The sequence below is a fragment of the Mus caroli genome, unplaced genomic scaffold (genome assembly GCF_978045245.1).
Source record: "Mus caroli unplaced genomic scaffold, Mus_caroli_1 scaffold_38, whole genome shotgun sequence".
Lineage (NCBI taxonomy): Eukaryota > Metazoa > Chordata > Mammalia > Rodentia > Muridae > Mus > Mus caroli.
In genome coordinates this window covers 378,059-404,412 of record NW_028227293.1, presented here as the reverse complement: position 1 = coordinate 404,412, position 26,354 = coordinate 378,059, and positions in this window count along the sequence as shown.

The window sequence follows — 26,354 nt, the reverse complement described above, 5'->3', positions numbered from 1 at the left end:
ATTCGTGATCAGATGAATACAGTATGGGTACTGCTTGGCGCAGGAGATTACTGCGGAGGGAAGGTCCAGCTTGACCGTTTCTGAGTTCCCTGTGTGACACACCTGATTTGAAAGAGGTTGGTATCTGATTCCAGCTAAAAACCAAAAATACCTAAGTCTCTGCCTCCCCTCCCCAAAAGATACCAAGAGCCAAAGATGTGGGTTGTTATAACGCCCACGGGAGGAATCGGGTCAATGTACACCCAAGCCAAGGTTAAAGGCCTTCTCATCTACGGATGAGAAAATCATTTGTTCACCTCAGTTAAGCGTTGCCTATTTAAACTTAATTAATAGGGGGGAGAGAGGTTGGAGAAGTTACTGTCGAAATGGCAAGCCCTTCACTGCCTCCCACCCAAATAAAATAGCCAATTGCCCTTGTACTAGGAGCCAGCCAGTCTTGCCCCTTCTCCTTGTTTTCCCGCCTGTCATCCAAAATTGCGGAGGATTATCAACTCAGTGTTATTCTAAATTTGTTCGGTCAAACTTAGCCAGGGTTCCAATGCCCTACTTAAAATGCAACCTGGTAGTTACCTATTCAGCACTAATTAGCATTATAAAGTCAGAGCCTACAGCTAAGTGCTATTCCATTAGTGCTTTAAAGACAGTCTTAGCCAGATACAGTTTACCATTAGAAAAGATAGGGAATCCCTCGAAAACAGGTTTTTTCTTTAGCCCTAAGAACTCAGGCAGAACTATTTAGCATAGATAATTTTTCTGACTCAGGCCAGCCCTTTCTTTTTTTTTTTTTTTTTTGTTAACTAATGGGAGGAGATGTGGTCTCCCTTCCCCCACCTGATTGAACCTGCTTGCTCAAGGGTGGAGTGTCCTGCTCATTCGTGCTGCCACGCCCACTGCTGGACCCTGTTGGCTTAGCTGCTTGGAGGCACACGTGTTCATCCTGCTACTGAATCCCGAGTTACTTGGCGGGAAATTAGGTTCGCTCCCCCTTCCTTTATAACTGAATGTTGGAATTAAAAAGGCGGGCTTTGAACATGAAATCGTCTTAGCCCCATTCTTTCTTCCGCCCCGTCTAGATTCCTCTCTTTTCAGCTCCAACTGCCATTCTCAGTTGAACTGTTCATGTTGTGGACTGCGGGAAGGCCACAACAGCTTTGGTTGATTCTTTGTATAGTTCTCTTTGTTTCCATTTGGTTGATTTCAGCCCTGATTTTGATTATTACCTGTCATCTACTCCTCTTGGGTGAATTTGCTTCCTTTTGTCCTAGAGTGTATAGGTATACTATCAGGCTGGTAGTGTATGCTCTCTCTAGTTTCTCTTTGGAGGCACTCAGAGCTATGAGTTTTCCTCTTAGAAATGCTTTCATTGTGTCCCATAAGTTTGTGTATGTTGTGGCTTTATTTTCATTGAACTCTAAAATGTCGTTAATTTCTTTCTTTATTTCTTCCTTGACCAAGTTATGATTGGCTAGAGTGTTGTTCGATTTCCACGTGAAAGTCGGCTTTCTGTTATTTATGTTGTTATTGAATGTCACCCTTATTCTGTGGTGATCTGATAGGATGCATGTGCTAATTTCAATATTTTTATGCCTTTTCAGGCCTGTTTTATGACCAATTAAAGAAAAATGATTGTTGCTTCCTGTTATTTTGTTGTTGTTGTTGTTATAGTTGGGATTCTTTTCTTTAGGCTATCATATTTTTGGTTTGTTGAAGCATTACTTTCTTTCATTTTGTAAGTTGTAGTTTCAGTCCTTGTGTTGTGTTTTCCCTTTATTATCCTTTGAAGGGCTGGATTCATGGAAAGATATTGAGGGAATTTGGTTTTGACTTGAAACACTTTGGTTTCTCAATCTATGGTAATTGAGAGTTTTGCTGGATAAAGTAGCCTGGGCTGGCTTTTGTGTTCTCTTAGGGTCTGTATAACATCTGTCCATGATCTGGCTTTCTTAGTCTCTGATGAGAAGTCTGGTGTAATTCTAATAGGTCTGCCTTTATATGTCACTTGACCTTTTTCCCTTAATACATTTAATATTCTATCTTTATTTAGTGGATTTGTTGTTCTCATTATTATGTGCTGGGAGGAAATTCTTTTCTGGTCCAGTCTATTTAGAGTTTTGTAGGATTCTTGTATGATCATGGGCATCCCTTTCTTTAGGTTTGAGAAGTGTTTGGTTTTGTTTCTGTTTTTGTTTGGTTGTTTGATTGGTTGGTTTTCTTCTATAATTTTGTTGAAAATATTTGCTGGCCCTTTAATTTGAAACTCTTCACTCTCATCTACTCCTAGTATCTGTACTTTTGGTCTTCTCATTATGTCCTAGATTTCCTGGATTTCTTGGTTTAGGATCTTTTTGCATTTTGCATTTTCTTTGATTGTTGTGTCCATGATTTCTATGGAATCTTCTGCTTCTGATATTCTCTCCTCCATCTCTTATATTCTGTTGCTAATTCTCATATCTATGGCTCCAAATTTCCTTTGTAGGTTTTCTACCTCCGAAGTTGTCTTCCTTTAACTTTTCTTTACTGTTTCTACTTTCCTTTTTGGTCTTGGATGTTTTTGTTCAATTCTATCACCTGTTTGGTTGTGTCTTCCTGTAATTCTTTACAGGATTTCTGTGTTTCGTTTTTAAGGGCTTTTACTTGAATAGCAGAGTTTTCCTGTAATTCTTTAAAAGATTTTTGGTTTCCTCTTTATGGGCTTCTACCTGTTAAACTATGTTTTTCTGTATTTCTTTAAGTGTGTTATTAAATTCCTTCTTAAAATCCTCTTCCAGCATCTTGTAATATGATTTTAAAAATGAATCGTGTTTTTCGGGTGTGTTGGCGTATCCAGGAGTCACTGTGGTGGGAGAGCTGGTTTTTGATGATGGTGAGTGGTCTTGGTTTCTTTTAGTAATATTCTTACACTTGCCTTTTGCCATCTGGTAAACTCTGGTGTTAGTTGTTATAGCTATCTCTGGCCGGAGTTTGTTTCTACTGTGATTATGTTAGCCTCTGTCAGCAGTCCTGGGAGTCTAACTCTCTCCTGAGTCCCAGTGTTCAGAATATTCTCTGCATGCCACCTCCACTCTTGCAGGGAAGGTGCACGGAGATCTGGAGCTCAGCTTTACCTCCTGGCTGAAAATGCAGGTGTGAAAGGGGCGCTTTCCCAGAAGCAATGTTGCTTCTGCAGCCTGTGAGCCCTCCCTGGAGACCACATCTCTTCTGGCGGGAAAAGTGTGCAAATGTCTGGAGCTCAGTTCTGCTTCCTGGCTGAAGATTCAGGCCCAAAAGATGCTCTGTTCTAGAAGCTTTGATGCTTTTGCAGCAAGTGCACTCTCCTGCCCAGACTTGTCTCTCCTGGACCTGGGACACAAGATGGCTCTCTCACCTACTCAGGTGCTTAGAGCCCTCCCTAGATGCCACCTCTTTTCTGGTGTAATAAGTCTCAGTGCTTCTCCTTTAAAGTGCTTTTATCTGTTTCCTTTGCTCCCCTGTTTTTCTCTAAGGGAGTTATTTATATCCTCCATAAAATCCTCTGTAAGCTTCATGACACATGATTTTAACTCTACATCTTGCTTTTCTGGTGTGTTGGGGATTCCAGGACTTGCTGGGTTGAGGAAACTGGCTTATGATGTTGCCAAATAATCTTGTTTTCTGTTGGTACGATTCTTACATTTGCCTTTTGCCATCTGGTTATCTCTGGTGTTAGATGTTCTTGCTGTCTCTGGCTGGAGCTTGTTCCTCCTGTAGGTGTGTAATCCTCTGTCTCCACTCCTGGAAGACTAGCTCTCTCCTGGCAGAAACTGTGCACTTAGGACTCTGGGACCGCCCAAGCTGTGGTTGCAAATTTTGGACAGGAAGAATCCTGTCCCAGCTGCTCCACTGATCTTGTTCTCCTTGTCAGTCCCTCTCCACAAAGTTATTGGAGAGAAAGTGACTGTCTAAACTCCTTTCCCATGAGCAAAAACACTCCTGGAAGAAGAGGTCCCTCCTGGTGGGAACCATGCTCAGCAGGCTGTCAAACAGCCTCAGGTAGCAGGTACAGATGCAGAAGTGATTTGTTAATGAACCAATATTATCGCTGTTATGTATGTTCTTCAAATTTGATGTGTTTTACAGTTATGTGCATCCAATAAGTGAGTCTGCATCCAATTTCATTCCAATATAGAAAATGACTTTACAATATTAGTTGAACATAGTTTGTTATGATTTTCAACGATTTAATATATAAATTAGTTGTGAAGAAAAGTCTATATTCAATTTAATATATCAAGTGAATAAAAATGATGCAAAATGCCATTGAGATCAATTTTGTTAGCCATCTCAAGCTTAGAATGTAGTAGGGAACCATTTTTTTTCTTTAGTTCATTTGTTTTTTTTGTTTTTAATTTCATGTAACACTTCTTTGTTTTTCCCAAACAGGTTTTTGTATATTATGGTTCTGTATTTTGACTATATTTTAATTGGAGTTTATTACTTCCTTTTTTTTTTTGTTCACAAAAGTCTTACTATTTTTAGAAGAAATGTGATGTCTTCGTGATTTCAATGTCAAGTAAAATATGGAAACATAACAGCTTAGGAGAAAAGGCCAAATTCTCCAAACCAGTTTTTCTAGATCATATTCAAGGGAATATGGCAAAACAAATAAAAATCTGTAATTAAAATAAATACAGAAAAGGAAGATAAATTCTGTTCTTAAAGGATCCCAAATCATTTCAATTCTGGAAAAATGATTTATAAAACTTTCTTCATAAATTATATTTTCAAATTTAAATTATCTATTCTGGATTTTAAAAAATGAACTTTAATTTTTTTTTTATTCTCTAGCAAATATGGCAAAATTTTACTTACTTCCCTACATATAATTGCTGTTATCTTCTCTCTCTCTCTCTCTCTCTCTCTCTCTCTCTCTCTCTCTCTCTCTCTCTTTCTCCCCACACAACAACAAAAACACAAAACCAAAAACTGAAAAGAAATGAAAAGTAAATCTTGGAGTACATTAAACACAAACTTTTATGTATCCCATTTACTGCTTCTTATGGTATTGCTTGGGATTCATGAATGTGTTATCCTTAAGAGATCATGCCAATAGCTTCAATTGTATCATGATGTTCATTCCTATATCAGTCTTTGAGGGTAAAAAGACAGAGAGTGTAAGGAATTTTTAATTATGTTTGAATTCCAGATATGGTAGGTTTTGGAGTATGGGTGTACAAAGTGTCAAGGCACAGGATAAATGGTCTTTCAAATGATTTTGAAATTATAAAATTATAAAACTCAATATGGATATTTTAAAACAGTAAGTTCTTAAACTGAGTGATTGTATATACAATCAACTGGAACTTATTATTATTTAAACAATAACAAAAAAATTCCTTCTTTGGTATATGTGTAGTCTTCTATTGTTTACCAAGTAAATTAGAACAATATGCTTTTTCACACCGTTTACATGAGACCACAAAATCTATATGAAATGTATCACATGAACACTGTGCAAATCAACCTACATTTTCAGGGTTGAGTCAAGCACTGAATTATTATGTGTTCATTAGGTACTGATATGGACATTTAGGAAGTATGTCATATTCTAATTTCTTTCCAATGAAGAAAATAACTTCTGAGTATAAGTTATGCCTCAGTATCAAATTTTTATGTACAAATTAGTGGTAAAGGAGAGTCTATATATGGTTTAATATATCAACTCTATATGAGAGATGAAAAACGCTACTGAGTTAACGGTTTGTGATGGCTATCTACTGCTCTGGGTGTTTTTCTCCTTACTCCAAATTACTGGTTTTGGTTTCTACCAAAGAGGTATTTTTGTGGATTACATTTCTGTATTTTAATCTTTTTGTAAGATGAGTTCTGAGTCTGTGTGTTTCTCATGTATATTTTCATCAGATTCTGCTTGTTCCTTTTCTTTGTTCTATTCTGCTTTTTTTATTTATTGTTTATGTCATTTTATATTATATTTTAAATATTAATTTTTGTTTTAATAAGAGAAAATATTTGGGGCTGAGATGGGAAGTATAAAGGATGAGACATGCTTGGTGGCACATGCCTTTAATCCCAGCACTTGGGAGGCAGAGGCAGGCAAATTTCTTAGCTCAAGGCCAGCCGGGTCTACAGAGAGAGTTCCAGGACAGCCAGGGATATTCAGAAAAACTCTATCTCAAAAAAAAAATATTTTAAATAACAGTACCTATGGAAAAAAGTCAAATTCTAATTTTAAAAATTAAATAAAAGCTAGAAAGATTTCTTTACCTCACTTTTAAGACCTGTTTTCCTATGACATGCCCAAGGCTCATTTTCATGTGTGCCTGAACTCAATTGTTGTTAATATCTATTTACTCATCAAAAAGTTTAACAATTTCATGCAGGCACCACATTTCTTTGAGTACATGTACTCTAAGATGTATAAAAACATATTTAGCAAACTTAACGTTTGAAATATCTAATTAGGAAAATAAGGTAGTAAATGAATTGTGGTAATTTATAATCCTTCCTGTGTTGACTTTGAATGACATCACCAAAAATCTTAATATCCGTACTTTATTAACTGAAATGGTGAATTTAAGTTCTCTGAGATATGCTCACATTAAATTTCTTAGCCACAAATTTTAATTAAAATTGAAGACATTTATACAAGTTCCAAGATTTCTAATGAGACCAATCCATGTTAAAACCAATAGAAGATAAATACATAGTATTTCAATACTGAAATAAAAGTCATGTCATATTTTGCATGTTGTGGATATTTTAATTGAAAAAGTAGCCTAGAAAGAACACTTATTCAAATCCTGGAATGAAAAGAATTTATCAATGAATGACATAATTGTGCAGCATTTAGGTTTTAGTGTTAAAACAGAGGATATGAAATATGTAAAAGCAGTACTTCATGACAATATGTAAAATATTATTGCGAGCAAATAGCACCATGAGTAAATCTGCAAGCCAGGAAGAATACACAGTTATATGGGCAGAATGAAACAATGTTGTTGGCATGGTGTCATCCATATTATTTCTGCTTTGGTGGAGAATATGAATGGGAAAGAAAGTAGAAAAGAAAATTCTCAGAAGATTATGCTAGGGGTGAAAACACTGAATGCAATGAAGAAAGACATACCCTGATACAGCATAGAGTATGTAGCGTCTCAAAACCTGGAGAGAATTTGAATACATTGTATAACTGAATATTTGTCCTTTAACACATATGAATTAAGAAAGACTTTTTAAATTATTGTAATAGAGTGTCATAGGTTAATAGAGTATGGCCAGGGGCAGGAGGCAGGTCTTTCCTGAACATTTAGAAAAGCAAAACTTTTGTACATGTACCTTCATTTACTCACTGGGATAAATTTTGCAGGCTCAGGTAAAAAACAATCTGAGTCTGTCCATTAACAGTTAAGACTCATGACCTAACCATAGGAATGAAAAATAGACCCACATTCATAATTATCAGAGACTCTTATACCTAATGTGAACTCAGATAAATTAGGATGTAAACTTAACAGTACTGCAAAAGAAAAAAAAAATCAGTTAATGCCATGCTTTGAAATTGTTAACCTGTGCTTTCAAGTCAGGGAAGAAAAATGATAATTCAAAAGTGACACTAAGACTCACCTGGCTTATTTCTGCCTTTGTGCAGTCTTCGCAAGTAAAATACCAATTCAATCATGATATAGGAGGAAATGCCAAAGTCTACAAACCAGTTTCTGTAGGTCACACAATAGGAAAAATTCAAGATCATTATCAATCTGTACATAAAATTAAAAAATAGAAAGAAGACATATTTAATGGTTAACTCTCCTGAAAATTTCTCAAATCAGCCAAAAATTTTTTTTGAAAAATCTGTTCTGTAATTTACATATAAACTTTAAATTGTTTAGTATTCCTAATTTTCAAACAGTATACTTTAATGTAATATTTATCTTCTCCCAAATATGTTCATGTTCTCCTCTGTTACCAACACACATTTTTTTCTTCATTATCTCTCTTAGGGTAAAACACAAAAACATAAACCATAAAACTGAAAAAAAAAAAAAGGAAGGAAAGAAAGAAAGAAAAGTAAATCATGTAGTCCATGAAACACAAACTTCTATTATCTGCTGAACTACTAATTTTGGTTAAGCTTGGGGTGGGTTATTTTGTTATCCTTAAAAGATCATGCCCATAGCTTCAAAAACTGTATACTGTTAATTATTTCTGTGCCAGTCTTTAAAGGTAACAAACATATTGAGTGTAAAGAATTTTAAAACTTGCAAGTGTTTCAGATGTGTTGACATTTTTACATGGGTAATGAGAGTCATGGGATATGATAAATTGTTATCTCAAAGGCTTTTGGAATTCTATTTTATTTCATAATTTTGGAATTATAAAATGAAATATAGATACTTTCATCTAGTAATTTTAAAAACAATAGAATTGATTTGTAACCAACTTGCACATGTTTTTTTAATTCTTGTTTGGTATATGCTGTAGCCTTGTTTTATTACCAAGGAGATTAGAATGATCTGGTTTTTTGACATAGTTTACATGAGAGGTTAAAATCCATGAGATGTTTCCCAGGATAGCTCTGTAAATCAACCTATATTTTAGGTGTTGTGTAAGGGATTGAACTGCTATATGTCCATAATTTATTTTTAATCAGTAAGGGTGTCTCAGTCAACAAAATGAGTTCTAGGACATCCAGGGCTATACAGAGAAACCCTGTCTCAAAAATCCAATATATACATACACACACTCACACTCACACACACACATTTCCAATAAAGGAAATAACTTCTAATAGTAAGCTTGATCTCAATACCAAAGTATAATGTCCTAGTTAAGAAGAATCCATATTTTATTTAATATAACAAGTCAATAGGACAGATGAAAAGTGCAATGAAGTTCATATTTTTTGTTGGCTCTCTACTGCAGGGAATCTTGTGGAGCTTTTTTTTTTTTTTTTTTTCTATTTCTCTTGGATTCAAATTTTATGTTAATGTTTTGTTTTTGTTTTTAACCAAACAAGTGTTTTGTATATTAAGCTTTACATTTTGATTTTATTTTAATATGAGATCCATGTCTCTTTAATTCTCTTGTGTGTTCCCATCTCCTTTTATTTGTCTGTTTATTATGCTCTACTCTCGTTTGGTTGTTTATTTTTGTTAAAGTCATTGGACATTAATTTTTTTATGTATTTGTCTTTTAATGCGATAAAATATTGAGGATGATATAGGAAGTATAAAAGATATAATAGGGGAAGCTATCATAATACCTATCCCTGTGGGGGTAAAATATCTAGTTCTAATTTTAAAAATGAAAATAAGCTAGCAATTTTTTTTCTTTACCTCTCTCTAATTATGTTTTTTTACACAATGCCCAAGAATCATTCTTTCATCTGCATAAATTTATATGTTTTTAATATCTTTTCATCAAAAAGCTTAAATTGGCAGTTACACACATATTAACAATGAAAAAGAGAAAACCGTGATACAGCATAGAGTTATTTAGCATATCAACACAAGATGAGATTTTGAATATTGGTGTTTGCCATGTATGAATTTTGGAAGATATTTTAAAAACATTGTATGAGAGTCTCATAGGCTAACAATTAGAATGTCCGAAGTGGGTGAAGGCAGGTTTTTCTTGAACATATGGAAAAGGTCAAACTTAGTAAGGAAACCTTCCTTTACTTACTGAGATAAATTTGACATCATAAAGAGCAAAACAGTAGGAGTCTATCCATAGTGACTTAATATACATAAGATTCTCAAATGACATGTTTTTTGTTTTTTTGTTTGTTTGTTTGGTTTTTTTTTTTTTACATATAAGAGATGTCCTTAACTATGATTGTCTCAAAAATATTGTAAAACACAAACCTTTCTCTACAGTGAGTAAAATAACAAACATCAATTATTACCATGTAATGCAAGATTTAAACTGAATGTACTGGAATGTGAAGAAAATTGTTAATTCACAATTTCTATCAAAATTCACACGGTTTGTTAGTTCCTTTTTACAGTCCACAATTTGTGCACAATTTTAATAGATTAAGATGGGCCCTGGCAGTGTTTGGACTGCCAAGTAAAATCTTATATCAATCACATATTGGATAGCAGGCCAAATACTACAATCGAGTTTCTCTAGGTCACTCACCAGGAAATGTGGCAAGATAAATATCAATCTGTACTTATAACAAAGACACAGATAGGAGAAAATTCAACATTCATAAGATCCTGAAAATTTCTAGACTCTGTAAAAAGTTCTTATTTCTTTTCAGTAAAGTATTTTCTTTAAAGATTTAGATTGATTATTTTTTATGGTTTTCATACAATATACTTTAATTGTATTCTTTATCACTTAGATTTGTTGTACATTCCTACATACATTTGCTGTCCATGTTCTCTCTTAGCACATAAACAAATACAAATCCCACAAAAATGAAAAATAAATCATAGAGTTCATTATACATTAAAATTTGTTGTTTCCCAAGTTCTCGACATTGAATTGCTTATTGTAGGATCATCTTTCTTTTTGTTCTCTCTTTTTTTTTTTTTTGCATTATTATTTGATTTTTTTTTCAATCCAGATTCTATCCCCTTCTGACCCACCCTCTGACCGTTTACATGCTACATGTCTCCTCCCAGGCCCCATCTCCATGAGGATGCCCAATCCTCCAGTCCACCCAACCGGATTTCTTCACTGCCTGGAACCTCTAGCATCTTGAGGTTTAGGTGCATCTTATCTGACTGAGTGCAGACCTGGCAGTCTTCTGCTCTACTGGGGCCTCATATCAGCTGATGTATGCTGCTCCATTGATGACCCAGTGCCTATGAGATCAAGGAGAGTTGAGACTATTGGTCTTCCTACAGTGTTACACACCTTCTCAACCTCTTCCATCTTTTCCCTAATTTAACCATGAGTGTTGGCAATTTCTATAAATTGTTTAGATATTAATATCTGCATCTGACTCCCTCAGGTGCTTGTTGGATCTTTCAGTGGGCAGTCATACTAGGATCATTTTTGTAAGAACACCATAACCTAAGCTATAGGGTAAGGCCATAGAACATCCCTTTGAGCTGGATCCCACTTTGGTCCTGTCACTGAACCTCCTTTTCTTCATGCCTTTCTTCATTTTTGTCCCTGCAGTTCTTTCAGATAGGAACAATTCTGTGTCAGAGTTTTTAACTGTGGGATGGCAACCCCATTTATGGACTTTAATGTGTCTGCAAAAATTGCATTACCATGTTAAATTCAATGTCAATATTTGAGAGTTACAAACACTAATAGAGTAAATATTAAAAATATTCCAGCATAGCAAATGGAGTAAGAATTATATATGGGATTACACAGATACAGCAAACTGTTATGGTTCCTTCTAGCCAGTGGTAACATGAAAGAAATGGACACCAAGTCGGGTACACACAGCAACTTTACTTTGGGCCTTTTCTTTTACAGCTCTCTTCCCCAGCAGCTTTTTCTTGGGGCAAGGGCTAAACTTCTCCTATTGCAACAGCTTCTCTTACTCTACTTCTACTCATGACAAGGGCTAAACCAACTCATATTACAACAGCTTATCTTCTACTTCTACTCACAGCAGGGGCTAAAACTACTCTCTTCACTACTTGTGCTGACTCACCTCCTTCTAGCTCCACCCCACCTCATCCAATCAGAATTCACACACGCTCCAGGCATGAGCTCAGGTCATTAACAGATAGGCTGACAGGTCCCAATCATGAGGAACATTCCAGCCTGGCAGGCAGAACACACATGCAGCCTCACTGAGCAGCTCGGGCAAGGCAGTAAACAAGTGGGTTTCATGGGGCCTGCAGCCATACTGCTTCCCACAGCAAACAGGCTAATGTGTCACACCAAAAGCTTTTTAAACTCTAAGATGAGAAAATCAGTGGAGAGGCTGAATTGATGGCTTAGTGACTGTTCTTCCAAAGGTCTTGAGTGCAATTCCCAAAAAACACATGGTGGCTCCCAGCCATGTCTAATGTGATCTGACTATGACACAATTATCATATGCATACAAAAAATCATTTATAAAAGTAAAATCAAAAGTAATACATGTAAATAATAAATTTGATAAACAGTATTCATGGATATGCATAGAAATGTCATTTGTTGAGGGGTTATTTGGAAAGACATCCTGTTCGAAAGCACACTGCTAAGCTTCAAAAATATGCTACCATGTTGCTTGTTTGATTAATTGAAGTTGTCAAAACATAGTCTTTATGAGAACAAGAATGCTTGGAACTGGTTGCCGAAGGAATCTGCAATCTTATAAGTGGAACAACAATATGAACTTACAAATTCACCCACCCCCCACACTCCCCGGAGCTTGTGTCTCTAGCTGCATTTGTATCAGAAGATCGCCTAGTTGGCCATCAGTAGAAAGAGATGCCCAGTGTTTGTGAATACATTATATGCCTCAGTACAGGGGAATGCCAGGGCCAAGAAGTGGGAATGGGTGGGTGGGGAAGTGTGTGTGTGTGTGTGTGTGTGTGTGTGTGTGTGTGTGTGTGTGTGACTTTTGGGATAGCATTGGAAATGTAAATGAAATAAATACCCAATTAAAAAAAAATTAAAAAGATCTATTTTCAGTTGAAAGTTCTAACACTGACACTATTACTTATGCCATGTTGTTCTTTCATACAGTAGCCTTTCATTGCTATCTTCAGAAAGGCCCTACAAGCAGCTGACTGAGACCGATGCAGATAGTTACAGCCAACCATTAGATTGAGGTAAGAGACAACTATGGAAGAATTAACAGAAAAAATGAAGGAGCTTAAGGGTGTGACACCCCATTGGAAGTACAACCGTATCAATAACGTGGAAGCCCTCAGAGGTCCCAGAGCCTAAACAGCCACCCAAAGTACATATATGAGCTAGTCCATAGCCATGGTGTATATGTAGCTGAGGACTGCCTTGTCTGACCTCATGAGTGAGGATGCATTTAAATCAGTAGAATTTGTTCCCCCAGATTTGATGGCAGTGAGGTTAGGATGGATGGGGGAGCACACTCTCAGAAACAAAGGGGAAAAGGGAAGGGGAAATTCACAGTAAGGGGAATCTAGGAGCTGCAGTAACATTTGGAATATAAATGATTAATATTATTTAATAAAAAAGTTTTAAAAAGATGAATTTGAATAGACATAAACACCTAGATAAGTGCTCTACCTATTTTCAAGTTTATTATTTTTGTTGCTTTTGCTTCTGAATTCCTTTGAGTTTTGATTTCTATCCTGCATTTTATATAAAGAGGATTTCTCAATTATGCCTCCTGTATTTAAAATTTCCCTGAAATAGTAGTTGATAACTTTAGAGCCCTGAAACAACATGCCAAACATTTTCTCTGAGAATGTTATCTCTTGAGCTCATATTAGAAAATATTTCCCCTTTATTTTTTTTTTCCTCTTGAAGGGGGTCTTGGAGTTTTATTACACACACCTACACACACACACACACACACACACACACACACACACACACACACACACATAAGGAGAGAGAGAGAGATAGAGAGAGAGAGAGAGAAAGAAATGATATATAAATTTACAAATACAAACGTAAATATATTGCATTTCTGATAAGTCCCTAGTCAAATTAACTAAAGGACCCAGAGGCAGCATTCCAGTTAACAAGATTAAAAATGTTTTTCTCTTTTAATTATTTTAAAAAATATTTCTCTTTTTTTTCAGTCCACATTTTATCCCCATCCTGGTCTGACCCACCAACTTTTTCTCATCCCATTCCTCATCTCCCTGACACAAAGAGTATGTACCTACTCTCCCCTCCCTCCCAACCTCCACCCACCATACCAGAACTGCTTACTTCCTGGAACGTAAACTCTGTGGAGAGTTAGCTATGTCATCTCTCCCTAAGCCTAGACCAGGCAGCCCTATGCTTTACATGAGTTGGGGGCTCATTCTAGATGGTTTATGCAGCCTTTTTGGTGGCTCAGTGTCTGAGAGATCTCAAGGGTCCAGGTTAGTTCAGAATGTTGATCTTCATATGTCGTTGCTCAAATTCTTTCAGCCTTTCCCTATTTATGCCATACCGTTCCCCGATTTCAGTGCATTGGTTAGGTGTATGGATCTGTTCCTGTTTTAGTCATCTGCTTATTTGACTTCTTGAAAAAAGAGCTATGCTAGGCTTCTGTCTGAAACTAGACCATAAGATCAATAATAGCGTCAGGCCTCGGAGCCTCCTCTTGAGCTGGATTCCAAGTTGGGTCTGTCACTGGACCTCTTTTCCCTCAGTCTCTTCTCCATTTTTGTCCCTGCAGTCCTTTTAGATAAGAAAAATTTCGTGACAAGCCCAACTCTCCACTTAGTACACTGCCTTTCTTCCGGAGGTGGACTCTTGGTTTTCTATTTTTTAGTAATAAACCATCAGGATTATATGATAGGCATATTTCCTTCTGTCAATTCATGTCCTCTTTTCATCCATCAGAACATCCATATACTCATCTCTCTACAAATCTAGTATAAGCATTATCTGATTTATCCACTGTATCATATTTTATTCCCCAATGTATTTGTCTAAAACAAATGTAAATGTGCATGTAAAGAAACAGATACAGGACTGGAGAGATGGCTCAGTGGTTAAGAGCACCAACTGCTCTTCCGAAGGTCCTGAGTTCAAATCCCAGCAACCACATGGTGGCTCAAAACCATGCATAATGAGATCGAATGCCCTCTTCTGGTGCATCTGAAGACAGCTACACTCTACTTAGATATAATAATAAATAAATCTTAAAAAAAAAGAAAAGAAAAGAAACAGGTACAGTATTCATGGCTGTCAGGTTTATGACTATTGCAGTCACTATAGAATTTAGTGTAGAGTGTTTTCCAAAAGCTAGAAATCAATCTACTGCAGGATCCAATGAGGCTACATTCTTTATCCATTTAAATGTTAGTGGAAAGGAAAAATGCATTCTCTGTAGATTGAATTCTATGAGTATATATATATATCATCAGTTGGATGTGATGTTGATCATTCTCAGTGCAATATATGACTATGTCAATTTTATATGTCACTCAAGGTTGTTCTTGAATATGCATATCTCCAGATATTTGTTGCAAACAGATGATCTTCGCAACTGCAAATAAATATCTGGGAATTTTCATTTTATAAGAAGTAGGTACTATGTCAGATTTTTATTAAATCAATTCAGTCTTGTAGGTTAGTATATGTATATCACAAACAAGCTTCTATTTAAGCCATGCTATGTAACCTCCACCCCCCATCAGGCTGAAACCTGTTTGCTCAGGTTTCACTATTTACGTCTGTGAGGAGCCTGCAACTCTATTGTTCTGCCACACCCATTGCCACCTTGCTCTTCTGGAGCAATACATGTGGTCCCTCTGCATATGTAATATGTAAAATCATAGAAGGAAACTTTATTGAACATAGCCACATTGGAAAGAAGAACATAGTCCAATAATATCCAAATATACCATCTGATCAACTTGATTTTCTAGGCAAATGATTATATTTAAGTAGATGGTTAGAGATATACACAACTATGCAGTCTTGTTATAAGTGTGGCCCCACCTATTTTTGACTCACCTTTATCTTGGTTTCAAGGTAGACCAGTTGTCAAAACTAATGAAACCACATTCAAAGAGGAAGTATGTACCTCTAGTTGGCCCAGATCTTCAGCTTTTACTTCTCTCATCTTGGTTTTCCTAGCAGAATTCCAGCTCCTTAGACCATTGTGTCAATGCTTGGAAGCCAAAGGAATGTAAATGGGACAATGTTTCCATACTTGGCTAGTTATAGAGTGATGTCAGAACCAGTCCACTCATCAATCCTTCAGAAGCTCATCAGCTTTTGTACGAGAACATTTTAAATAAATAATATATGGGCTTTTAAGATTTTATTATTAAAATGTGTGTGTGTGTATGTGTGTGTGTGTGTGTGTGTGTGTGTGTGTGTATGTGTGTGTGTGTGTGTGTGTGTGTGTGTGATGTGTGTGTGTGTGTGTGTGTGTGTGTGTGTGTGTGTGTGTGTGTGTGTGTGTGTGTGTAGAAGTATGTTCACATGAGTAACTTTCTGATCTCCCTGAAGGGTGTTCTGAGCCACCTGATGTGAATGTTTGAATCTGAACATTGAGCACCAGGAAGGGCAGTGTGTACCCTTATATTCTGAGAAATCTCTACAGACCATTAAAGTATTTTCTTAAGATTTTACTTTTAAAAGTTTCAATGACCGAAGTTACAATACCATCAATACCATTAATCATATGGAACTAGAAAATGATTTATGTGTTTATATTTTGTGGACACTAGTGATCATGGATTGTCTTCTATGAGGTGACTTGTTGGACCTTTTTGATATAATCACTATGATTAAAGCAATGATTCACTCATGTGTGTGTAATATTCAGAGTTGAGATACGATATTAATTTTATAAAGTTTTACTCTTTTTTTTTTTAGTGATGTGTAAAGGAAATCTTTTATGCCTAGCTTCAAGTGAGTGTACAGTGAAGACTTTATATCTATTTTTAAGTGATTGATATTGAAGTGTTTCTGTGTAGATTTGAGTAAAATGTATGAATAAAGGCTTTTCTGTGTTTGGGTCACTAATTAGAGGGTGGAAAATTGTTTTGAGACTGTTTGAATCTTGAAAAAAATGTTGCCTCTGTGGAAGATCTGAGATGATATATGAAAACTTACAAAGGCACTAGTCCTGGTGCTAAGACACTACTGGCAAACCTTTAATTCTTATTTTTGATTATGTTTAGACATGGACAAACAGGACAGGATAGAATTGAAGACCCAGAAATGAACCCACACAACTATCCTCACTGACAGTGAGTACAAAACCATCTAGTGACAAGAAGACAGCATTTTCAACAAATGGTACTGTTTCCACTGGTTTTCGGCATATAGAAGAATGCAAAATGATCCATTCCTATCTTCTTGTACAAAGTTCAAATCCAAGTTGATCAAGGATATCCACATAAAACCCAATATGTAGAATGTCTCTTAGTACGTTCTATCTTGCCATTCTTCCTTATGTCAGAAACTTGAAGATTTAGGTTTTGCATTGATAGTTGAACTGATTGATGAAATAAAAAGTGGGAAATTCTGGGTTAGTTCTTTTACCATAAACATAGGACACATTATGTATCAAATATCAGTTATACATGTATTTTCAAAACTTATAAAAATGAAATCTTTCAAAAAATTCTGAAAAGAAATATCTAGGAAACATTAAAATTGCCTAAATGTTCATGGACAAGGAAGCAGTGTGTCCTGGATTGGTGGTAAATATACAATAATCTAAGCACTCAGGACACAGAGGCAACAATTTTCACACTGTTGCCTTAACCAAATATATTTGAAATACTAAAAAAGAAACAATTTTCTCATTATAATGTTTAATTATTATATTATGAATATAAATGTATGTATACAATGAAAGATGAAAACTTATTGTACTGACATTCCAATGTTGAATTCTTACATTCTTTTATTCAAAACTTGAATTTCAATTTGAATTTAAATTACTAAAAAAGAATGGAAAATTAATAAAATGATAACTGATAGTTGAAGCAAAAGAAATTTAATTGTAATTGAAGATTATTTTGATCAGAATTTTTTAAAAATGCTATAAAAACCTAAAAAAAAAAAACCCCTAAGATTATGAAACTCAAAAATTCCTAAAACCCCTTTTAAAAACCTAAAAGTCTCTAAAACCTTAAAACAAAAACAAACCTAAATCCCTAAAGAAAATACCTGAAGCCCCCAAAAAACCTAAAACACTAAAAATCACCTAAAGCACTCCAAAAACCTAAAATCATAAAAAAACTAAAAGCATAAAAGCCCTAAAGTCTTAAAACAAACAAACAAACAAACAAACAAACAAAAAAAAACCCAAAATCCTAAAAAAAATGAAAATACGTAAAAATAAATAAAGAAAGAAATCGCTATATCCCTAAAATCATTAAAAAAAAACAAAAAGAAACACAAAAGCAAAATAAAATAAAACAAAAAACTAGAACCATGAAACACTAAAACCCTAGAAAACACTGACCTCTTGACCAGGTGAGGTAACATCTTGTATTCTGGTTCCCTCAGAGAAGAGTCTGCTCAGGAGAGCACATTGGCTGTACAAGTAACATAGGTTCTGGAACAGGATGCCATTGGGGCATTCATCTTCAGAAATGAGGCAGAGCTGGGCTCCAGACCTCTGTGCACCTTCCCTGCAAGAGGAGAGCTTGCCTGCAGGGAGTTCTCTGACCACTGAGGCTCAAGAGAGAGTTTGACTCCCAGGGGTGCTGACAGACGCTACCAGAATCAGAGCAGGAACAAACTCCAGCCAGAGACATCTATAACAACTAACAACAGAGATTACAAGATGGCAAAAGGCAAATATAAGAATCTTACTAATAGAAACAAAGACGACTCACCATCACCAGAAGCCAGGACTCCCACCAGAGCAAGTCCTGGTTACCTCTACACACCTGAAAACCAAGAATCAGATATAAAATCTTATCTCATGGTGCTGGTAGAGGATTTTAAGAAGAAAATTAATAACTCAATAAAGAGATACAGGAGAACATGGCTAAAAAGGTAGAAGGCCTTAAAGAGGAAGCAAAAAAAAAAAAAAAAACCTAAAAGATTTGCAGGAAAACACTGCTGAACAAGTAAAAGCCCTTAAAGAAGAAACGCAAAAACTCCTTAAGGAATTCCAGGAAAACACAACCAAACAGGTGATGGAATTGAACAAAACTATCCAAGATCTAAAAACAGAAGTAGAAACAATAAAGAAAACCCAAAGGGAGACAATGCTGGAGATAGAAACCCTAGGAAAGAAATCAGGAACCATAGATGCAAGCATCAGCAACAGAATAAAAGAGATGGAAGAGAGAATCTCAGAAGCAAAAGATTCCATAGAGAAACTGGAAACAATAATAAAGAAAATGCAAAATGCAAAAAGATCCTAACTTAAAACATCCAGGAAAGCCATGGTGGAACACACCTTTAATCCCAGCACTCAGGAGGTAGAGGCAGACAGATTTCTGAGTTCAAGGCCAGCCTGGTCTACAGAGTGAGTTCCAGGACACCCAGGGCTACACAGAGAAACCCTGTCTCAAAATAAACAAAAACAAAAACAAACAAAAAAACAAAAACACCATCCAGGTATTCCAGGATACAATGAGAAGACCAAACATACAGATAATAGGAGTAGATGAGAATGAAGATTTTTCAAATTAAAGGGCCTGAAAATGTCTTCAACAAAATTATAGAAGAAAATTCCACAAACCTAACGAAATAGATGCCCATGAACATACAAGAAGCCTACAGAAGCCCAAATAGAATGGTCCAGAAATGAAATTCCACCTGACACATAATAATCAGAATAAATGCAGTAAATAAAGATAGAATATTAAAAGCAATAAGGGAAAAATGGCAAGAAACATATAAAGGCAGGCCTATTAGAATAACATCAGACTTCTCACCAGAGACTAGGAAAGCCAGAAGATCCTAGACAGATGTTATACAGACCCAAAGAGAACACAAATTCCAGCCCAGAATACTATACACAGCAAAACTCTCAATTACCTTAGATGAAGAAACCAAAATATTCCATGATAAAACAAATTTCACAATGTATCTTTCAATAAATCCAATCCTTCAGCGGATAATAAAAGGAAAACACCAACACAAGGATGGAAACTTCAACCTAGAAAAAGCAAGAAAGTAATCCTTCAACAAACCTAACACAGCTGCAGGAACAGAATCCTAACTTTAACAACAAAAATATCAGGAAGATACAATTACTTTTATTTAATTTCTCTTAACATCAATGGACTCAATTCTCCAATAAAAAATACATAGACTAATAGACTGGCTACACCAACAGGACCCAACATATTGCTGCTTACAGGAAACCCAATTCAAGGAAAAGACAGACACTACCTCAGAGTGAAAGGTTCAAAAACAATTTTCCAAGCAAATGTTCCCAAGAAACAAGCTGGAATAGCAATTCTAATATCGGATATATCTGACTTTGAACCCAAAGTTATCAAAAAAGACAAGGAGGGGTACTTCATACTCATCAAAATTAAAATCTACCAAGATGAACATTCAATTCTGATTGTCTATGCTCCAAATACAAGGGCAGCTGCATTCATTAAAGAAACTTTAGTAAAGCTCAAAACACACATTGCAACTCACACAATAATATTGGGAGACTTCAACACGCACTCTCACCAATGGACAGATCCTGGAAACAGAAACGAAATAGAGACACATAGACACTAACAGAAATTATGAAACAAATGGATTTAATAGATATCTACAAAACATTTTATCCTAAAAAAAAGGATATACATTCTTCTCAGCACAACATGGCACCTCCTCCAAAATTGTCCATACAATTGGTCAAAAAATTGGCCTCAACAGATAAAAAAAATATTGAAACTGCCCCATGCATCCTATCTGAACACCACAGACTAAGTCTGATCTTCAATAACAGCATAAAAAATAGAAAGCCAACATTCAGGTGGAAAGTAAACAACACTCTACTCAATGATTCCTTTGTCAAGGATGAAATAAAGAAAGAAATTAAAGACTTTTTAGAGTTTAATGAAAATGAAGCCACAACATACCCACACTTATGGGACACAATTAAGGCAGTCCTAAGAGGAAAACTCAGCCCTGGGTGCCTCCAAAAAGAAACTAGAGACAGCATACACTAATAGTCTGACAGCACTCCTAAAAGCTCTAGAAGTAAAGGAAGCAAATTCACCCAAGAGGAGTAGACCACAGGAAATAACCTCAGGGTTGAAATTAAACAAGTGGAAACAAACAACTATTCAAAGAATCAACCATAAGATCTGGTTCTTTGAGAAAATCAACAAGATAGATAAAACCTTAGCCAGATTATCGAGAAGACACAGGGACAATATTCTAATTAACCAAATCAGAAATTAAAAAGGAGACATTACAACAAATCTCGAAAATATCCAAACCACCATTAGATCCTTCTACAAAAGGCTATACTCAACAAAATTGGAAAACCTGGAAGAAATGCACAAATTTCTAGACAGAAAACAGATAACAAAGTTAAATCAGGATCAGATTAATTACGTAGACAGTCCTATATCCCCTAAAGAAATAGAAGCAGTCATCAATAGTCTCCCAGCCAAAAAACAAAAACATAAACAAAAACAAAAACAAAAACAAAAAACAAAACACATGACATGATGGGTTTAGGGAAGAGTTCGGTCAGACCTTCAATGAAGACCTAATTCCACTTCTTCACAAACTTTTCCACAAAATAGAAGCATAAGTTACTCTAACCAACTCATTCTATGAATCCACAATTACTCTGATACCTAAACCACAGAAAGATCTAACAAAGATAGAGAACTTCAGACCAATTTCCATTATGGATATTGATAAAAAAATACTCAATAAAATTCTCGCTATCCAAATCCAAGAACACATCAAAACAATCATCCCTCCTGACCAAGTAGGTTCCATTCCAGGGATGCAGAGATGGTTTAAAATACGGATATCCATCAACGTAATCCATTATATAAACAAACTAAAAGAAAAAAAAAAAAAAAAAACACAAGATCATCTGGATAGATGCTGAGAAAGCATTTGACAAATCCAACACCCATTCATGAAAAAAGTCTAGGAAAGATCAGGAATTCAAAGCCCATACATAGACATGATAAAAGCAATCTACAGTAAACCAGTAGCCAACATCAAAGTAAATAGTGAGAAACTGGATGTAATCCCACTAAAATCAGGGACTAGACAAGGCTGCTCACTTTCTCCCTACCTAGTTAACATTGTACTTGAAGCCCAAGCCAGAGCAATTTGACAACAAAAAAAAGTCAAGTGGATGCAAATTGGAAAGGAAGAAGTCAAAATATCACTATTTGCAGATGACATGATAGTATAAATAAGTGTCCCTAAAAATCCACCACGGAACCCCTAAACCTAATAAACAGTCTCAGTGAAGTAACTGGATATAAAATTAAGTCAAACAAGTCAATGGCCTTTCTCTACACAAAGGATAAACAGGCTGAGAGAGAAATTAGGGAAAGAACACCCTTCTCAATAGTCACAAATAATATAAGGTACCTTGAGGTGACTCTAAGGAAGTGAAATTTTGGTATGATAAGAACTTCAAATCTCTGAAGAAATAAATTGCAGAAGATCCCCTAAGATGGAAAGATCTCCCATACCAATGGATTGGCAGGATCAATATAGTAAAAATGGCTATCTTGCCAAAATCAATCTACAGATTTAATGCAATCCCCATTAAAATTCCAACTCAATTCTTCACTGAGTTAGAAAGGGCAATGTGCAAATTCATCTGAAATAATAAAAAACCTAGGATAGCAAAAACTCTTCTCAAGGATAAAAGAACCTCTGGTGGAATCACCATGCCTGACCTAAAGCTGTACTACAGAGCAATTGTGATAAAAAAAACTGCATGATACTGGTACAGCAACAGACAAGTAGACCAGTGCAATAAAATTGAAGACCCAGAAATAAACCCAAATACTTATGGACACTTGATCTTTGAACAAGGAAGCTAAAACCATCCGGGGGGGGGGGGGAAACCACAGCATTTTCAACAAATGGTACTGGCACAAATGGTGATTATCATGTAGAAGACTGTGAATTGATACATTCCTATCTTCTTTTACTAAGGTCATATCTAAGTGGATGAAGGAACTCCACTTAAAACCATAGACCCTAAAACTTATAGAAGAGAAAGTGGAGGAAAGTCTTGAAGATCTGAACACAGGGGGAAAATTCCTGAATAGAATAGCAATGTCTTATGCTGTAAGATTGAGAATCGACAAATGGGACCTCATAAAATTGCAAAGCTTCTATAAGGCAAAAGACACCATCAATAAGACAAAAAGGTCACCAACAGATTGGGAAAGGATCTTTACCTATCCTAAATCAGATAGAGGTCTAATATCCAATACATATAAAGAACTCAAGAAGGTGGACTGTAGAAAATGAAATAACTACATTAAAAATGGGGCTCAGATCTAAACAAGGAATTCTCATCTGAGAAATCCCGAATGGCAGAGAAGCACATGAAAAAAATGTTCAGCATTCTTAATAATCAGGGAAATCAACATCAAAACAACCCTGAGATTCCACCTCACACTAGTCAGAACGGCTAAGATCAAAAATTCAGGTGACAGCAGATGCTGTCGAGCATGTGGAGAAAGAGGAACACTCCTCCATTGTTGGCAGGATTGCAAGCTTGTACAACCACTCTGGAAATCAGTCTGGTGGTTCCTCAGAAAATTGGACTTAGTACTACCGGAGGATCCAGCAATACCTCTTCTGGGCATATATCCAGAAGGTGTTCCAACAGGTAAGAAGGACACATGCTCCTCTATGTTCATAGCAGCCTTATTTATAATAGCCAGAAGCTGGAAAGAACCCACATGTCCCTCAACATAGGAATGGATACAGAAAATGTGGTACATTTACACAATGGAGTATTACACAACTATTAAAAAGAATGAATTTATTAAATTCCTAGGCAAATGGATGGACCTGGAGGGCATCATCCCCGAGGTAACCCGATCACAAAAGAACTCACTTAATATGCACTCACTGAAAAGTGGATATTAACCCAGAAAGTTATATTACCCAAGATATAAGGCACAATTTGAAAAACACATGAAACTCAAGAAAAACGAAGAACATAGTGTGGATACTTTGCCTATTCTTAGAATTGGAAACAAAACACCCATGGAAAGAGTTACAGAGACAAAGTTTGGAGCTGAAATGAAAGGATGCATCATCTAGAGACTGTCATACCCGGGGATTCATCCCATACCCGGGGATTCATCCAAACCCTGACACCTTTGCATACACCAGCAAGATTTCGCTGAAAGGACCCTGATATAGCTGTCTCTTGTGAGACTATGCCAGGGCCTAGCTAACACATATTTGGATGTTCATAGTCAGCTATTGGATGGAATATAGGGGCACCAATGGAGGAACTGAAAAAAGTACCCAAGGAGCTAAAGGGGTCTGCATCCCTATAGGTGGAATAACAATATGAACTAACCAGTACAAGCCCCCCCCACCCCCCGGAGCTCATGTGCCTAGCTGCATATGTATCAGAAGGAGTCCCAGTTGGCCATCAGTGGAAAGAGAGGCCCACTGGTCTTGCAAACTTTATATGCCTCAGTACAGGTGAATGCACGTGCCAAGAAGTGGGAGTTGGTGTGTAGGGGAGTGGAGAAGGGAGGGTATTGGGGACTTTTGGGATAGCATTGGAAATGTAAATGAAGAAAATGCTTAATTTAAAAATAAATAAATAAAATATACTTTACTTTATATTTTATCTGATATTCTTATCATCCAACTTCTATATTTTAAAGCTATTCCAAAATTAAGCGATTCTGCACTGCCATATGCATAGTGTCACAGTGCTTCACACACTGCTAACTTTCACTCTTGTCTGTCTTTTCAAATCAATGCCTTTTGTCACATCAGGAATCTATGTCCTTCCAAATCCCAACAAAGACAATTTACCATTATGTGATTTCTTAGATTTTGTTGCTGGAAAAAACACCATGACCAAGAGAAACATGTGAGGAAAGTGTTTATTTATTTATCCACCTTTTTTCATAGTACATTGAATGCAGTTGAGGCATGAAATTGGATGCAAGAACTCCATGAAAGCAAATGGAACAATGTTGATTACAGGCTTCATATTCATTGTGTATTCAGTACCCTTTCTTATAACTCAAGGACAGTGTACCTACAGGTGCCACTGTTCACAGACAGTAGGGTAACCTCATATTAACCATTAATTAAGGACATGGCTTAAACACACAACCACAGATCAAAATGATGGTAGCCATTCCTCATTGAGATTCCCTGACCTAAACATATTCATGTTTGCTTTCCTGTTTGTAAGTACACATATGTATATTACTTAATTTTTTTATATGATGAAGTACTACTTTTATTAAGATGAAGAATAACATAAGTTAAATATCATCTAACATTTTCCTACCATGAAAATTTCAATAAAGCAATTTACCTTTTCAGTTCTTTATAAAATTTGAATCTGGTCTATTTAAAATAATATAACACTTTGGGAGAAAGAAACACATTTGCAACCCTACACTAGAAGGCAAGATTGAGAAAATGTCCACAACTACCATGACCTTCCCCCTGATGCTGTGGTAGACAGGGAGGAAGGTGATCCAGACACTGCAGAACATCAGCATGCTGAAAGTTAGGAACTTGGCTTCATTGAATGTGTCAGGAAGATTCCTAGATAAGAAAGCCAAAGTGAAGCTCGCCAGAGCCAACAGCCCAAGTATCCCAGGACAACGTGGAAGACAATGACAGAGCCTTTATTGCAAATTATGACAATCTTCCCATGTTCAGATTGTATATCTCTGTAAATAAAGGGAGGAGATTTTACCAACCAGATTCCACAGAGAAGAAGTTGGATTAGGGTACAAATGGGAATGACCAACTTAGGTGCCCCTGTTACCAACATCCCTCTCATTCTTCTTCCTGGAGTAGTGAGCTTGAAAGCCATGACCACAGATATTGTTTTGGCCAATACTGTAGAAACAGACACAGTGAAAAATACTCCAGATATGGTTTGCTGCCAGAAGCAGGTGATCTGGTCAGGATGTCCAATGAAGAGCAGGGAGCAGAGAAAGCAGAAGACAAGAGAGATGAGCAGGATGTAGCTGAGAATGCGGTTATTGGACTTCACAATGGGAGTATCCTTGTACTTCACAAATGTGATGAGGACTAGAATTGTGATGGCCGAAAAGTACACTGCCATGCAGCTTAGAGCCATCCCAAATGGATCTTCTTAAGCCAGAAATGATACAGCTCTTGAGAGAGAGTAGGTTTGCTCTATGTTGGCATTCTTATCATCTGGACATTTCACACACTGTTCCATATCTGCTGGCAAATGAAAACAATCCCTTATAAGTTATCATAATTACATAGTTAGTAATTTTACATTCATGTTATTCTTAGGAAATATCAATAAATAAGTTGATGTTGAGCATCTATTCCCTTCCTTTTTGCTGTAGAACCAGTAAATTGAGATTGCTCTGTATTAACCTACACATTGTGATGGGAAAAAAACACCATCATTGGAAGTGGAAAGAAAAAAAATATTGAACAAAAACAAGTATATGATGAATAATAATATGCATAATCTCAGATTATTTAATTCCTCTAAACATAAATCCACTATTCACAGAAAAGTGTAGTGTGCAGATATCAGTACTGGTGTCAGTTGATGAAATGCATCATGTGCTTTGTTTGCTCTATGGTTTGTGCCTTTGTCTGTATCTACACATAGGAACAGAACATACAATTCCTCA